Source organism: Rhinichthys klamathensis, unplaced genomic scaffold (genome assembly GCF_029890125.1).
Source record: "Rhinichthys klamathensis goyatoka isolate OS25496 unplaced genomic scaffold, OSU_Roscu_1.1 h1tg000010l_1, whole genome shotgun sequence".
NCBI classification, from domain to species: Eukaryota; Metazoa; Chordata; class Actinopteri; order Cypriniformes; family Leuciscidae; genus Rhinichthys; species Rhinichthys klamathensis.
Genome location: NW_026606563.1, coordinates 1888901 through 1905693, shown reverse-complemented (window position 1 = coordinate 1905693; position 16793 = coordinate 1888901). Strand labels below are relative to the sequence as shown.

At 45.2% G+C, this 16793-nt stretch overlaps 3 non-coding genes and 2 pseudogenes across 3 annotated transcripts; all 5 read right to left on the bottom strand.

Moving 5' to 3' along the window:
• Nucleotides 1–2006: 2006 nt before the first annotated feature.
• LOC130095364 (U1 spliceosomal RNA) lies at nucleotides 2007–2170 on the bottom strand. The gene has a single exon (XR_008808095.1). It is a non-coding gene; the product is annotated as a U1 spliceosomal RNA (small nuclear RNA).
• A 395-nt stretch (nucleotides 2171–2565) lies between these two features.
• Nucleotides 2566–2743, bottom strand: LOC130095444 (U2 spliceosomal RNA; annotated as a pseudogene).
• Nucleotides 2744–9331: 6588 nt separating this feature from the next.
• LOC130095301 (U1 spliceosomal RNA) lies at nucleotides 9332–9495 on the bottom strand. Its single transcript, XR_008808084.1, has one exon. It is a non-coding gene; the product is annotated as a U1 spliceosomal RNA (small nuclear RNA).
• Nucleotides 9496–9894: 399 nt separating this feature from the next.
• LOC130095456 (U2 spliceosomal RNA) lies at nucleotides 9895–10070 on the bottom strand (annotated as a pseudogene).
• Nucleotides 10071–16314: 6244 nt separating this feature from the next.
• LOC130095358 (U1 spliceosomal RNA) lies at nucleotides 16315–16478 on the bottom strand. Its single transcript, XR_008808094.1, has one exon. It is a non-coding gene; the product is annotated as a U1 spliceosomal RNA (small nuclear RNA).
• Between the last annotated feature and the right edge of the window lie 315 nt (nucleotides 16479–16793).

The following is a 16793-nucleotide window of genomic DNA, read 5'->3' as shown; positions in this document are numbered from 1 at the left end:
CATGAATACGGCCATAGACAGCTGTATATCACATGATGTTTCACACATGCACAAGGTATTCATACCACATGATAGACCTCCTGATTACGAACAACTTTGCCTCCAGGACAACTGCTGTGAATCAAATCGTTTGTTAAATATTGGAGATTATTTGAAGAAGAATAAAACAAATCCATTTAAACAAAAAACCTCCTTTCACAGAGGTTGTTTTATATCTCCCGATCAACCACTGCAGTTAAAATTATCTGGACTTCCTAGGTCATCAACTATCAGAAGAAGAAGAAGAAAAACATAAGTGGAACTTTAACAATCTGCTCTTTTAACCTGTTAACCTGCAACCCCATTTTTGAAAAATCCCCAGATATGGCATTCCCAAACTGAAACAGATACAGTTCATGAACCCTTTGTACTAAAAGCACAAGTAAGATCTCATTTGAAAGCTGACACCTGGAAGTTTATTGTAAATGTAGAATTAATTATTGTCATAATGAAAAAAAATAGTTATAAATAGCTTCAAAGTTTTGTAAAGTTATTATACATTTATTTTTATGAAACCTATTCATGAAAATAAAATTGAAGTTGGCATTGTAGCAATCTAGAAATGCACTGCAGCTAAAGCCACATGTCTGGCCATGTTATATTTAAAATCTGAAGATGATAAGTCTAAAACTCTGTATTTAGTTCAATGTTTTTCAAGATCATGTCATATGACTTTATTTTGATTAGACTGGGGTTTATTGTCATCTTATAAGCATCTATTCAGTCTATTGCCTCTATTGTTTTGTGATGCAAAAACAAGCCCCATTCAGTCTCAGTCTCCCCTGCACATATTCACACCTCTCCAGCCTGTTTATTGCTCTAAATATGCTTTTCTTTTGTCTGCATTATAATCACTAACGACTAGCAATTCACAATGTTTCAATCCCTCATTTCTTTTATAAAAGTTCTCACTTCACAGTGAAACTGTATCAAATGCCCTTTTTGAAAAACGAAACATTTCAGTAAGCATTCTTATTTAGAAAAAAAAAATCATAAAAATTACACCGAAGTTAGGTAGCAGGTGCTCAGTACTAGCTAGCATGTTAGCTTAGCACACCATCAATACACGACAATTTATGAGAATAAAACTATGTTTGTGCTCTAAACTTACTTTATAGCGCAAGTCGAGTGTTTTAAATAACTTTCTGTAATCTGATTTGGCTTCAGATAAAAAAATCAGATAGAAAATATATTATTTTATTGTATTCTGCACAATTTGAAAGTCTATCTCGATTAGCATTACATTATACATATAATCTATTATTATGAAAATACCTGACATGACTCGAAGAACACAGGTAAATCAAATATCATTGCAATCATGTTTATTGTCTTCAAAACATCTTTATCTGCACTTTACAGCGATCTCGGATAGCTTTGTTTATGTATCAGGACTTCCTGAATGTCACATGATTATGGCTCTTCTTCATGTGATCCATATATGGACTTTACTGTGCAACAGCGCCCCAGACTTCAGTATGAATGGATAACTCAGTACATCAGAGAATACAGCGCTCAAAATGATTACATCGACGCATTTGGGTATAAATTCAATAAATATTATTCCTGTCTATAGAAATCTGATGTAAACCTATGATAATCTATCAATATTTCTCCAAATCTGCACATGTTTGAGCTAAAAGCCCTGAGGGACGTTGTTTTGTGAATCGCTGTCATGACGATCGCACGGGAGTTTTTTTCTGAATGAGACCGGCTGACGCTCATAATTCATATTAAAGGTAACGACTCATTTTTTAATTTCATAACTCCTGACACAAATTAAGACATAACTGTCACTATAAGTTTCTCAGAATACAATAGTGGTCAAATACTGAAACTTGAGTCTTATATCGTTTTAATGATGTATAGTTTGTCAAGTTAATAACATTAAATATTTAACTATTTAAAAAAAAAACGCTTCAGAGCGCCCACGCACTGGTGACGGTTAACAGGTTAACCAGTGTGTCCAGGGGAGAGTGCGTACGCAGTCCCCCACTACCATAAATTATGCAGTCGAGATTCCCACATTTGGGGAATTCGCAGGGGTCAGCACAACCGGAGTGCAATGGCCGAGCCTCGCCCTGGGTGAACCACCTTCCTGATCATGGTGTCTCTCCTGCCAGGTAAGTATGAATTCCCAGGCCTTCAGTCAGAAGCACCCTGTCCCTCTTCGCAATCCTCACCAACGGTTTGACAATCAAACACACACACACCCCTGATTCAACTCATCAGCTCGTTAGTAAAGACTCCAAGAGATAAGAGAGACATCAAAAATGTGCAGTGGCGGGCTTTTTTGTTGTTTTTTCATGCTCCGGCTCCGTGAGCCAAAAATCTATTTAATACGCAGTCCCCGGATAGTGGACGAATCAGATATTAAACGGATAGGAACAGAGTTTTTTTTTTTTACACCACGATTCTACCTTTACTAGTATAGTATATGATCACCTACAACACGACAATACACACTACTTCCATTAACACCTGCTGCCACATAACACCAAAACATTTCTTTCATTGAACACTTTAGGGGGGTGCACCGTTCCCAGAAGTACTGCAATACCGGGTCGATGCGTGGAGTGGACGGAGCAAGCCCCTATTCCATCTCCCAGCTCCAAAAAGCAATTTAATATATGGTGCCCGGGTAGGGCACGTATCAGATATTAAACTGATAAGAACAGATTTTTTTCTTTCGAAAAAAGTTTATTTTCACAGTTTTTCCATTATTTCCATTTCCACATTTTTTTTTTCCTTTCTTAAAAATCACATATTTTAAAACAAAAATTACACATTTAACGTTTAAAAATCAGTTTTGTGTGGTGTGTAGTTTAAAAGTCCATGTATGTTGATATTTGTTGTTTAAAAGAAAGTTAAATGGATGAAAATAAATGCAATTAAAACTGTAAAACAAATAAAACATGCCAAATAAAACATCTCTTGTACAGGATCGAGGGTGAGTCCCTATCAAGATTTTCCATTCACTCCAGGTCTCCAGAACCGGCTCCAGACTCCCCGCTTCCGGTGCCCAGCGGAGATCCCCTCTCCTCCGGCCCGCTGGCCCGCTGTTCCCGTAGCCGGTGTGGTGAGGGTGCATCTACGGGCGGCCAGGGTCGGTGGCGGCCGGGACCTTCCCCGTGTGGCCCGGCCCCCCCATCCGAATAACGACGTCCGGCGCCTCCTGCAGCGTTGATTTTATCAGTTGCTCGCACGCGTGGAGGGGCACCGTAACGCGTTTCCCCACCAGCAGGTTTCTGGTGACCCAGATGGCATCCTTGATCATGTTTAGGGTGAGCCAGAGCGAGGAGAATTGGGGTGATGTAAGCTCCTTCAAGCCCTGACCCACCCCCAGGATGGCGAGCTTGTAGTCCACCTGGGCCCCACCCGCTGGCAGGCACGGGAAAAACAGGGGGCCGGTCTTGGCCCACAGGTCCCGCGCAGCGCCGCACTCCCAGAGCAGATGGTAGACGGTCTCCGGGGAACCACATCCGGACCGTGGGCAGGTGGAGTTTTTGGCCATGCCTCTGGAGTGCATGACCGCCCTGACCGGGAGGATCTCATGAGCCACCATCCACGACAAGTCTTTCAGCCTGTTCTGGAGAGCTGGGTGGGCTGCGTTCCTCCAAACGTCTTTGGCCTCACCTAGTGTGAGGCCTGGAACCGGACTCACCGATTCCCGATCCTGCACAAGAGAGATAAGAGACTTATGGTTAGTTAAAATGGTGGCATCATTTGTCTCTAAAAGATATTTCTTTAAAAATTTCTTAATAAAACTATGCTCTTTTGACAAATTAAAAGACACTGGACTTTTAAGATCAATGGGTAAAATTTTCAAAGTTCTTAGGTATGACCCCATCCAGAATCGGGTCATGGCTGCTGTCTTGTGTTCTCTGGATGGGGTCAGGGCATATTGGATGTGGAGGGCGGCAAAGCGGCTGCCTAAAAAAAGGTGGGGGTCTGGGTGGCCTTTCCCGCCATTTTCTTTTTTCTTTTTGATGACCTCCCTCTTTAGTCGTTCCCACTTGGACCCCCACAGGAAATAAAATACCGCCCTCTCCAGCTTGGCCAGGAATCGTCTTGGGGGACTAAAAACAGAACAGACAAGTCAAATTAGTGGTAAAATCGCTGCTTTAAAAATTAAAATCTTGCCTTCAAACGTCAATTGTCTCAGTCCCCAAAAGCCCAGTCTTTGCCTGACTTTCCCTAACATGTCAGTCCAGTTTCCTTGTCCTCCACCCTCTCTGTCAAATTTTACACCTAAAATTTTCAAATCATTGTCTTTAAAATCCAAATCTAGTCCAACTATGTCTACGTTCCCCCACGGCCCGAAGAGCTGGGCCTCGGACTTACTCCTATTGAGCTTGGCGCCCGAGGCCCGACCGTACCAGTCAGTCAAGTCCATTGCTCTTCGTACTGATAAAAGGTCAGTCGCTAAAAGGGTCACGTCATCCATATATAAAACACAAGTCGCCGTCAGTCCACCAGTCCCTGGGATGTCTAGTCCTTTAATCCATTTATCCCTTCTCAAGATTTGTGCCAGTGGCTCAATACAAGCCACATACAGAAGGGGAGATAAAGGACACCCCTGACGGACGCCGCTGTAGAGTTTTACAGCTTTGGATAAATGCCCGTTAACCAAAATTCTGCTAGACAGATCGTTGTACAGCAGTCCCACCCAGGCTATGAACCTCCCTGGAAACCCCATTTTACCCAGTACCTTAAAAAGGAACTGGTGCGAGACGCGGTCAAAGGCTTTTTCGAAATCTAAATTTAGGACTACTAGCCGAATGTTTCTGTCTCTCGCAAAACAGATGGCGTCTCTGATCAGTACCAGGCTGTCCGTGATCTTCCTGCCGGGCACAGCGCATGCTTGATCCAGGTGGATTACGTCCTCTAAAACAGTCGACATACGTGTAGCTAAAATCTTACTAAAAAGTTTACAATCATAATTTAAAAGAGTGATTGGTCGCCAGTTTCTCAAGTCAGTCTTGTCCCCTTTTTTGTATAGTAATGTAACTATCCCTACTCTAAAGCTGTCTGGAAGTCTGTCAAGAGTCTCAAGTTCTTTAAAAACTGTCATTAAGTCGTGTGCTAAAATGTCCCAGAAAGTCAGATAAAACTCAAAGGGGAGTCCATCCAAGCCTGGGGACTTCCCCTTTTTAAAACCTTTTAGCGCTTTGTGCATTTCTAAAGGAGTAAAATCTTGGGATAAAAGCACATCTGGACTCTTTACCTTTTTGTCTAAAAACCCTAAAACTTCCTCTAAGATGCTATTGTGTACCTCTTTAGTGCTGTATAAATTATTGTAAAAACTTTCAATTTCCCCTAAAATCAGGTCTGTTGTATTTGCCTCCCCACCTGTAAAAGTTTTTAAAGTATTAATTGACCCTCCCCGTGATATTGTCTTTTTAAAAAAATATCTAGTACACTTTTTTCCCTTCTTCTATTTCTCTCTCCTTACATCTTAAAATGACACCTTTACTCTTTGTTTCGGACAAATCTGACATTTCTTTCTTTAATTCTTTAATTTCTTCTGTAAAATCCAATCCACTGTTTAAAAGGTTAAAATATCTCTGCAGTCGTTTTTGCAGCCCCATCATGCGTCTTTTTTCTTTATTCTTTTTTTCTTTTCCAATTTGTTTAAAAAACCGTCCTGTCCTTTGTTTCACCATCTCCCACCACTGTGCACGTGAGTCGAAAAAGTCTTGGAGGGTCTGCCATTGGCTGAACTGCTCCCTATATTCACTAATCACTTCCTCATCCTCTAATAGGGAACAGTTCAGCTTCCACAGCCCTCCCCCTACAGTCACACCCGTGGGTAGTGAAAGGGTGCAGGAGAGCATCATGTGATCAGAAAAGAAGAGGGGGCTCAATGTAGCATCGGTCGGCGGGCAGTCCCTTGTAAAAACATAGTCAATTCGAGAGGCTCTGGCGCCATCACCACTGAACCAGGTGAAGCCCTCCTCTCTTTGATGCATTGTTTTAAAGCAGTCAACTAACTTAAAATCTTTGACTATATTTTGTAATAAAACCGATGTCTTGTCGACCTTAAAATCCTCTCCTACCCTCTTTCTATCCTGTCTTGATAAAACACAATTAAAATCCCCTGCTACCACTAGGGGAGCCCTACCTAGCATGTGGGGCTGCAGGTCTTCTAAAAGCTCATACCTGTTGTTTTTACCTGTAAAACCATACACATTTAAAATGTTAAAATCCTTACCTAAAAAAGTCAGACTAGCTAAAATTGCCCGCCCGTCCCTCACCACAGTGCTGCCCTTCACCAAAACATGGGGATTTTTTATTAAAATAGCAACACCGTCGTTTTTGTTAAAATTGGACCCACTCCAGATGGAAAGTCCTGGGGTCCAAATCTCCTCCCACTTCCTGTAATTTGTTAAAAAAGGCAGACCACATTCTTGCAATAAAAACACATCTGACTTAAAAGATTTTAAAAAGGATAACACACTCTGTGCTCGTGTATTGCTCTTCACACTTCTCACATTGATTGTGGAGATAGTGAGAGCCATGAGCAGTATGGTTAAAAGGGTGTGAGACATTTAAAAGCAACCAAGGGACTACAGAGATATAATTAAAATCATGTTATTTCTTGTTGCACTTGCCTTCCCTTTTCCCCAGATGAGCTGGGATCAGAGGGGCAAGTGCTTGACGCCTCAGGGCTCGCAGAGTAGGCCTCTTGCGAATCCTTTGGCGACGATGTTCTTAGCTTGAAATGCAGAAAGGAGACTTCATTAGGAGATTCTGCGGGCCACATACGGGCTAGATCTTCCAGGGGGGAACTATCTAGCCGATGCGCTACCCGCAGCTTTTTCTCCTCTGTTTGAACCAGAGGAGATCTCGCAGTTCTTTTCTGCACTTGAGCATTGGGGAGCGAAACATCTGTTTCACTCCCACTCGTGGACACACTAACCTCAGACACGGTTACTAGGGAGGAAGCCATTTCCTCCTCTTCATCCTCCATACTGTCTTCTTTTTCAATTTCATTTTGAGGATTGGCTTCCTCCCCCTCACCAACTGCCAGAATTGACTCCGCCCCTGTGGCCGCCCCACTTCCTCCTTCCTGTCCAATCCCTGAGGCTGGCTGAGGGTTTGAATTTCCCGCCAAAACCTCGGGGCCCGCCTCCTCAATTGTTTGTTCTTTGGGTGGGGCGGCCATTTTGTAGCTTTTTAACTTGTTGGCAAAACTTTTAGGGCAGTCTCTGTAGAGATGGGATGATTCTCCACAGAGGTTGCACTTTCTGCCATTTTGGCACTCTTCAAAAATGTGCCCAATTTCTCTGCACTTCCTACACACTACTTCTTGGCATGCCTCGGCGAGATGTCCAAGTTTGCCACACTTGCGGCATTGCTTGGGCATCCCTTGGTAATGGATGTAGCCTCTATTCTCTCCCAACACAATCATAGAAGGTATTTGACTCAGGCCATGGTAGCTGTTGGGATCTGCCCATTGTTTAATGGGCACTCTCCACGCACAGCTCCAGATACCGTCTTCATCTAAAACCTTGACTGGTTGTCCACGAATAGAGCAATATCTTGCCAACCACACAGAAATATCTTCTCCACTAACTGTTTCATTAAACATCCTGACAATCACAACTTTCAGTGAATTATCAGTCAGTTTTTCCACAGTGAACATGGGAGAAATTGGCTTTACACATTTCAAATCGAGTCCAAAAAGTACTTAGTAAGGAAGCAGAAGCAAAACTCACATCAAAACCATGGTTCAGGGGCAGAGTCAACAGGCAGTTTATGTCCACAACCTTAAAACCGAGTAACTGTTGGATGCACTTCCTAGAAAAGTCCAGTCTGGACATGACCGGGAGAGTGCTATCCTCTTTTGGTTTAAATTTAAAACGCACGCTGTGGTGCCTCCTTGTGCCGGCACGAGCAGCCGACATGTTGGAGGCACCACCAGCACGCTGCGGCTAAAACCCAACAATAAATATACAATAAATAAGTTAAAACCTGCTTACCTTAAAACAAGAAGATTCCTCGTAGAACGAGTCGTCACTTAAAAGCCGCTTGTCAATGTACCTCCTGAAGGGTGTGTGTCCCGTGTGACAAGCAACACACGAGACCAAGGTCCCACAAGAGGCGACCGCTGTCTCAGACGTCTGACCAGACCACTTGATCTTAGCCAAAAGGCCGAGAAGCGATGACACAATGACGCAGAGGCGGGGGAGCCGGCAAAAGCCAAGCCCACCTGGGCCGCGGCGAGAGGGTCTAAGGTCGCCAACAAACAAGCTCAGCTCAGATTGGTTGTCACACCGAAAATGGATCACAACAGAGTGCACAACACGACACTCTGGAGTGCAACCTGGGATTTTGGATCATCAACATTCTGCCCTAAAAGTGAGCGGGCAGACCAAAGCGTACGTCGTAGAGACTTGAAACTCTGACGGATGCTAGTACCCGCCCGGTGTACAACATCACCAAGGCTCGCCCCGATCGGCCCCAGGGTGGCGCTGCAGCGATCAAAAGTACGAAATAGCTCGTAACTCCTCGACCGTCCGTCGCAGACCCAAGTGTCTTACATGACCGGAATCCTTGGCTCGGGCCGAACAAGACGCACGCCTCGGATTGGATGGTCGCGCTGGCGAGATTTTCGGGTATTTTGGATTTTCTGAAAAACCTACTTTTGCACACTAGTCCTAGGTTTTTTGCCCGATCTGACCCAAACCGGTGCAGAAAGATTCTCTGGAGTCTGACTGCCAACAGTGATCATGAAAAAAGTCGGAATTTCCATTCGCGTTGGCGACCGGACGCCAAAACGTTGGGAGTTGGCGAGGCGGGCTTTACTTAAATGGCTATAACTCGCCAACGGAATGAGACAATTACACCCAACTCGGTACACCTGTGTACGGGCTCAGCCTGTGGTCACGTGAAAAGGGATGCGGCGACTGGCCACTTGGTGGCGCTGTAAACAGAAAAAACAACAACATGAATACGGCCATAGACGGCTGTATATCACATGATGTTTCACACATGCACAAGGTATTCATACCACATGATAGACCTCCTCATTACGAACAACTTTGCCTCCAGGACAACTGCTGTGAATCAAATCGTTTGTTAAATATTGGAGATTATTTGAAGAAGAATAAAACAAATCCATTTAAACAAAAAAGAAAAAACCTCCTTTCACAGAGGTTGTTTTATATCTCCCGATCAACCACTGCAGTTAAAATTATCTGGACTTCCTAGGTCATCAACTATCAGAAGTTGAAAGAAGAAAAACATAAGTGGAACTTTAACAATCTGCTCTTTTAACCAGTGTGTCCAGGGGAGAGCGCGTACGCAGTCCCCCACTACCATAAATTATGCAGTCGAGATTCCCACATTTGGGGAATTCGCAGGGGTCAGCACAACCGGAGTGCAATGGCCGAGCCTCGCCCTGGGTGAACCACCTTCCTGATCATGGTGTCTCCCCTGCCAGGTAAGTATGAATTCCCAGGCCTTCAGTCAGAAGCACCCTGTCCCTCTTCGCAATCCTCACCAACGGTTTGACAATCAAACACACACACACACACCCCTGATTCAACTCATCAGCTCGTTAGTAAAGACTCCAAGAGATAAGAGAGACATCAAAAATGTGCAGTGGCGGGCTTTTTTGTTGTTTTTTCATGCTCCGGCTCCGTGAGCCAAAAATCTATTTAATACGCAGTCCCCGGATAGTGGACGAATCAGATATTAAACGGATAGGAACAGAGTTTTTTTTTTTTACACCACGATTCTACCTTTACTAGTATAGTATATGATCACCTACAACACGACAATACACACTACTTCCATTAACACCTGCTGCCACATAACACCAAAACATTTCTTTCATTGAACACTTTAGGGGGGTGCACCGTTCCCAGAAGTACTGCAATACCGGGTCGATGCGTGGAGTGGACGGAGCAAGCCCCTATTCCATCTCCCAGCTCCAAAAAGCAATTTAATATATGGTGCCCAGGTAGGGCACGTATCAGATATTAAACTGATAAGAACAGATTTTTTTTTTTATTGAAATCCATCCTTTACATACATATATTACATGATTTTACAACACACTTTTTCAATGTACCATCATTTTACACATAGAACCAATTTTTAAATCCTATCTCCCTCTCCTACTCAGGTATCTTTCTATTTCTTTTTTAATTTTTCCTTCGTCTACATATTTTAGTACTCTTGCTAATACACAACATACAATTAACTTTGAATCCATCCTTGGTTTTTTGACCCTCAACATTGAGGTCCTATGATTCCACACAAATCTCTTTCCTTCGGTTACAATTATCCATACTCCTTTCCTCACATCCGCCCTCTGCCTCTCCAAACCTTCCCCATAAATTACCAGGTTTCTGGTCAATATAGGGCCCCTCCATCCCACCCACCATTGATTCACCTCTTTCCAAAAGGCTGACGCAATTGGACATGACCAAAAAACATGTTCAACTGTCTCTTCCTTCCCACACTCATTTGGGCATAAAGCTGACCTTCCTTGCCCATGACGGTACAGCCTTTCTCTTACAGGCAAGCGCCCCAGGGCCCCCATCCAATGAAGGTCCCTGCCCGCCCCATCTATATATGACGGCTGTATCATCTTCCAATTCACCTTGACCGGCAGAAGTCTTTCTAATCCCTCTTCCCCCCTCTCCCTTTCCCTTAAGCCTCTATACAATTCTTTATGGTTCAAAACTATTCCCTGTTCCAAACCCCAAGAATGTTTGTGCAGAAAATTAGCCAGCCATTGGTATTCCGCCGTCCTATCCATCGACCATGGAACCAACTTGTCCCACGTAGTCATTGATCTCAGTAAGAAGGCTGCCCAGAACCTTGCAAAATAATAAGCTTTGTGAACCCTCTCCTGTACAATCAGGCGTGCCGTAAAAGAAACAAAAATAGCTGCAACCCACAAACTAAAAAACGGCACCCCTCTCCCGCCCTGCTTAACATCTTGCCCCACCTGTGCCCTCGATACCATCTCACACCCACCCTTCCACAAAAAAGAAAACACCAGACTATCCAACTCACGGCCCTCATTATAAGGAATAGGGAAAACATAAGCTAAAAAATTAACTGTAGGCAGCAAATCCGCTTTTATCACCAATGCCCTCCCCGATAGAGAAAGTTCTCTTGTTCTCCAAAACCCCACTTTGGAGCGGATTTTCCCAACCAAAACCTTCCAGTTCTCCTTGGCACTATTCTGCCTGAAAAACCGTACCCCCAAAATTTTTAGGCCATTTTCACATAAACTATAACCCCCAGTGACGGTTTCCTTCCCAGCCCACTTCCCGACAAACATCACTGCTGACTTTGACATGTTCACTTTTGCCCCTGTAGCCTCCCCAAAGTCCCTAAGGATCTGGGTTGATTCCGCAAAATCCCTCTCAGTCGTCAAGAACAGTGTCATGTCATCTGCATACACCGACACTTTTGCGCACCTACCTCCCGCGCCTGGCATATGCAAGCCACTGAACCTCTGCCAAGTTCTTAAACGGGCTGCCAAAGGCTCTATGAACAGGATATATAAGAGGGGGGACAAGGGACAACCTTGTCTCACCCCTCCCAACTGTTTTACTGACCTCGTCAAAAAGCCATTCACTCTCACCTTACTCTCCGCCCCCTCATACAATAAACGCACCCACGCTCTAATCCCTTCCCCAAATCCTACCCTCTCCAAAACTTTGAACAAAAAAGAAAGCCCGACTCTATCAAAAGCCTTTTCTTGATCGAGGCTTAAGATAGCTAGCGGAAGATTCCTCTGCTCAGCCCACCCTACAGCGTCCCTTATCAGCGTTAGATTCAAACTACTAGTCCGCCCAGGCACCCCGCAGGTTTGGTCCGGATGCACTACCCTCCCTACCACCGACCTCATTCTCACCGCTATCACTTTTGCCAGGATCTTGTAATCTATATTGAGCAAAGTGATGGGTCTCCAATTTGCCAAATCTTCCTTGTCTCCCTTCTTATACAGAAGGGAGACATGCCCTGTCCTCATTGACTCGGGAAGCATTCCAGCCGACAGGCTCTCATTATACACCTCCACCAGGTCCTTCCCAATTTGCTGCCAAAAAGAGCAATATAACTCAATTGGCAACCCATCACAACCTGGAGCCGTCCCTTTCTTAAGAGTTACCATCGCCTCTCTTGCTTCTTGCCAAGAAACTTCCCCTTCCAGACCATCAGCTTCCTCACTCTCTAAAGATTTCCTTAAGCACTTTAAAAACCCTTCTGCCAAAGAATCTACAGAACCTCTAACACTAAAAAGCTGCTTATAAAAACCCTCCACCACACTCAACATCTCATCCGTCGACTTTGTATACCCATTCTCTGTCCTCAAAATCTCTATACCTCTCTTCTGTTGATTTTTCTTTATGGCAGCGAATAAAAATTTTGATGGCCCTTCCTCCAAAACCCTTCTCCTCCTGCCCATCTCTAACATAAACTTTTCCGCCTCTTTCATATAGAAATCCTTTATCTTTCCCTGTAACTCGTAGAACCTGCCTCCTACCCCTGCTACCCCACTCCCTCCATTATTCCACAGAAACTGCATTTCCCTATTCCAACCATTAATTACCTCTCTCCTTTTCACCGCTTTAGCCCTCCCCCACCACCTACAGAAAATTCCTATTCTCTCCTTAACTCCCTCCCACCACAAGGCCCGCGACACATACAACCCCTTCAAATTCTGCCACGCCCTATAAAGATGTCTGAACACCTGGCAAAAAATCTCGTCCTGCAAAAAGGACCTATTCAGCCTCCAGGACCCTCTTCCCCTCTCAAACCCCCCCACTTCCACCTCCACCCCTACCATACAATGGTCCGACAACCAGACCGGTAACCTAAAAAACTTCCCCATTTCAATTCCCGCAGGTACAAACACATAATCCAGGCGGGAAGCTTCTCCTCTACTGTTTCTCCATGTAAATCCCTCTGATGCTCCCCCTACCACCTTGAAGGAATCACGAAACGAAAAACTTCTAATTAAATTGGCTAACTCCCCTCTAGGTTCTCTATCCAGCGACACATTAAAGTCCCCCCCAAGAAAAACCTTCCTATGCGTAAAAAATAAAACTTTCAAACAATTAAAGAAACCCAACCTCTCATCTCTTTTGCTGGGAGCATAAACATTAATAATTCTAACACCCACCCCTCTCCATCTTACATCAATGTATAACACCCTCCCCGGAACAACCATTGCACTCCCTTCAACTAAAAATTCTTCAGAATTGAAAAGTATTCCCACCCCATCAGCCTTAACGTTTCCCGCCCCCCACACTGATGGGCCCCTTTCCCATTCCTCTGAAAAAATAACTTCGTCTCTGCTGCCCTCTAGATGGCATTCTTGTAACAACAAAACATCAAAACAACAGGTCTTTAAAGACTCAAAAAAGGCTCTCCTTCGCTCTGCCATCTTCAGACCTCTCACATTGAGAGTAGCTATCCTGAAACCTCTCATCTCGGGCATACAGAAATATCACAAAACCCCCCAAAAAATATACATAGAACCACAAACAGTTTTGACCTTTTCAAACTGCGCCTAAAAGCTGTCCCCCCACCCTCCCTTACATTAAATGTTGCCTTCCTTAAACAAACCATATGGAAAAAAAAAACTCTTAGCAAAGAAAAAGAACAGGAACCCTTATTTTCACCACATCCAAAATTCACCTACTGTCTGTCTTCCCCAAACGCTTCTTTCCCCTCCCTCTCCCCCCTGATACCTCCATCCAATCCCCCCCCTCCCCTTCCACCCTCTCCCCCTCATCCCCCCCTGTATTCTTTTCCAAAATAGATTTCACCTTTTCAAAAACTCTCACCCTCCCCTCATTCCCGCATGTCCCTTCCCCTTCAGGAAGCTCTATCTCAATGTCCATCTCATCTCCATCCTCTCCCCAGTCACTTCTGGCTGTCAGCTCTTGGGCCTGGAACCTGCTGCACTTTCGCTCGACCTCTGCACTCTTGTCCTCCAAAGGCCTCCGACGTCTTAATCCTTGACCCGTACCCAGTTTCAGCGTGTCCTGTTCCTGTAGGCCCTCACCATCACCTGAAGGGAGCTGTTTCTCTCCGCCACTTGCCATCTCCACTGCCCCCTGGTCTGTCTCATAGATTCCGCACAGCACCTCTGCCACATCGAATTCAGACCACACTTGCGATGACGCCGTCTGCTGTTCCACCTCCACCTTCCCGCTCTTTCCCGGCCCCTCTGCATTCCTTGTTTCTCCAGCCTGCTCCTCCGACGCCGGTTTGGCGTTCAAACACGAGGGACCAGCCTCTTGACTGCTCATCACCGCCTGCACACTCTCCAGTAAGCCAGCAAAATCTTCCTGCAAATCGTGCCCTTCTTTGAACAGGCTGGCGTAAGATTTCTGCCTGCTGGGACACATCCGGAACAAATGATCTTTCTCCCCACACAAGCTGCATCTTTTAGGCTCTGGGCAGTTTGAGGCCACGTGCTCAGACGATTCACAAAAGCGACACCGTTGGCCTACACAGTCCGCCTTCACATGGCCTTGAGCGCCACACCTTCTGCAATACAGTGGCTGCCCTGGGTAGTGCAGAAAGCCTCTATTTGACCCGATGAAAAAGGATCCTGGAGGGTGCACAAGGCCTCCCTGTGCTGCTGGGTCTACTCGCAGTTTCACCAGATACCTCCGCTTGCCAGTCCAGATTCCAAAGCGGTCTTTCAAACGCTCACCTCCTTTGACTGTCTCACAATATCTAGCCAGAAAAGATAGCACATCACTGTCCTCCACAAAGGGGTTGTAAACGTGGATTGTCAAAGGTAAAAAGTCCTGAGCAAAGGCTGGAATTATTTGCAGGCCTTTCAAACACTGATGGTCTTTCTTCTTTTCCCAAGCTTCAAAAAAAACAACACAATCCCTTAACTGGAAAAAGGTCAAGTCCATAAACCCAGAAGAAGAAGAAAAGTCTTGCAGGCAAAAGACTAGTGAGGCTGAAATTCCAAAAACTTCCCTCAAGAGCTCGGTTACCACGAAGTCCCGTCCAAATCTTCTCTTTACTTCCATATCCGTATCCGCTTTCACTTGTATCCTGACCGTGTTTCTCAACCGCACCATCATGGTCGGCATCTGCATCTCCTCTCTCGGTGCATCCATTTGGCGTACACTTGATCTTAGCCAAAAGGCCGAGAAGCGATGACACAATGACGCAGAGGCGGGGGAGCCGGCAAAAGCCACGCCCACCTGGGCCGCGGCGAGAGGGTCTAAGGTCGCCAACAAACAAGCTCAGCTCAGATTGGTTGTCACACCGAAAATGGATCACAACAGAGTGCACAACACGACACTCTGGAGTGCAACCTGGGATTTTGGATCATCAACATTCTGCCCTAAAAGTGAGCGGGCAGACCAAAGCGTACGTCGTAGAGACTTGAAACTCTGACGGATGCTAGTACCCGCCCGGTGTACAACATCACCAAGGCTCGCCCCGATCGGCCCCAGGGTGGCGCTGCAGCGATCAAAAGTACGAAATGGCTCGTAACTCCTCGACCGTCCGTCGCAGACCCAAGTGTCTTACATGACCGGAATCCTTGGCTCGGGCCGAACAAGACGCACGCCTCGGATTGGATGGTCGCGCTGGCGAGATTTTCGGGTATTTTGGATTTTCTGAAAAACCTACTTTTGCACACTAGTCCTAGGTTTTTTGCCCGATCTGACCCAAACCGGTGCAGAAAGATTCTCTGGAGTCTGACTGCCAACAGTGATCGTGAAAAAAGTCGGAATTTCCATTCGCGTTGGCGACCGGACGCCAAAACGTTGGGAGTTGGCGAGGCGGGCTTTACTTAAATGGCTATAACTCGCCAACGGAATGAGACAATTACACCCAACTCGGTACACCTGTGTACGGGCTCAGCCTGTGGTCACGTGAAAAGGGATGCGGCGACTGGCCACTTGGTGGCGCTGTAAACAGAAAAAACAACAACATGAATACGGCCATAGACGGCTGTATATCACATGATGTTTCACACATGCACAAGGTATTCATACCACATGATAGACCTCCTGATTACGAACAACTTTGCCTCCAGGACAACTGCTGTGAATCAAATCGTTTGTTAAATATTGGAGATTATTTGAAGAAGAATAAAACAAATCCATTTAAACAAAAAACCTCCTTTCACAGAGGTTGTTTTATATCTCCCGATCAACCACTGCAGTTAAAATTATCTGGACTTCCTAGGTCATCAACTATCAGAAGAAGAAGAAGAAAAACATAAGTGGAACTTTAACAATCTGCTCTTTTAACCAGTGTGTCCAGGGGAGAGTGCGTACGCAGTCCCCCACTACCATAAATTATGCAGTCGAGATTCCCACATTTGGGGAATTCGCAGGGGTCAGCACAACCGGAGTGCAATGGCCGAGCCTCGCCCTGGGTGAACCACCTTCCTGATCATGGTGTCTTCCCTGCCAGGTAAGTATGAATTCCCAGGCCTTCAGTCAGAAGCACCCTGTCCCTCTTCGCAATCCTCACCAACGGTTTGACAATCAAACACACACACACCCCTGATTCAACTCATCAGCTCGTTTGTAAAGACTCCAAGAGATAAGAGAGACATCAAAAATGTGCAGTGGCGGGCTTTTTTGTTGTTTTTTCATGCTCCGGCTCCGTGAGCCAAAAATCTATTTAATACGCAGTCCCCGGATAGTGGACGAATCAGATATTAAACGGATAGGAACAGAGTTTTTTTTTTTTACACCACGATTCTACCTTTACTAGTATAGTATATGATCACC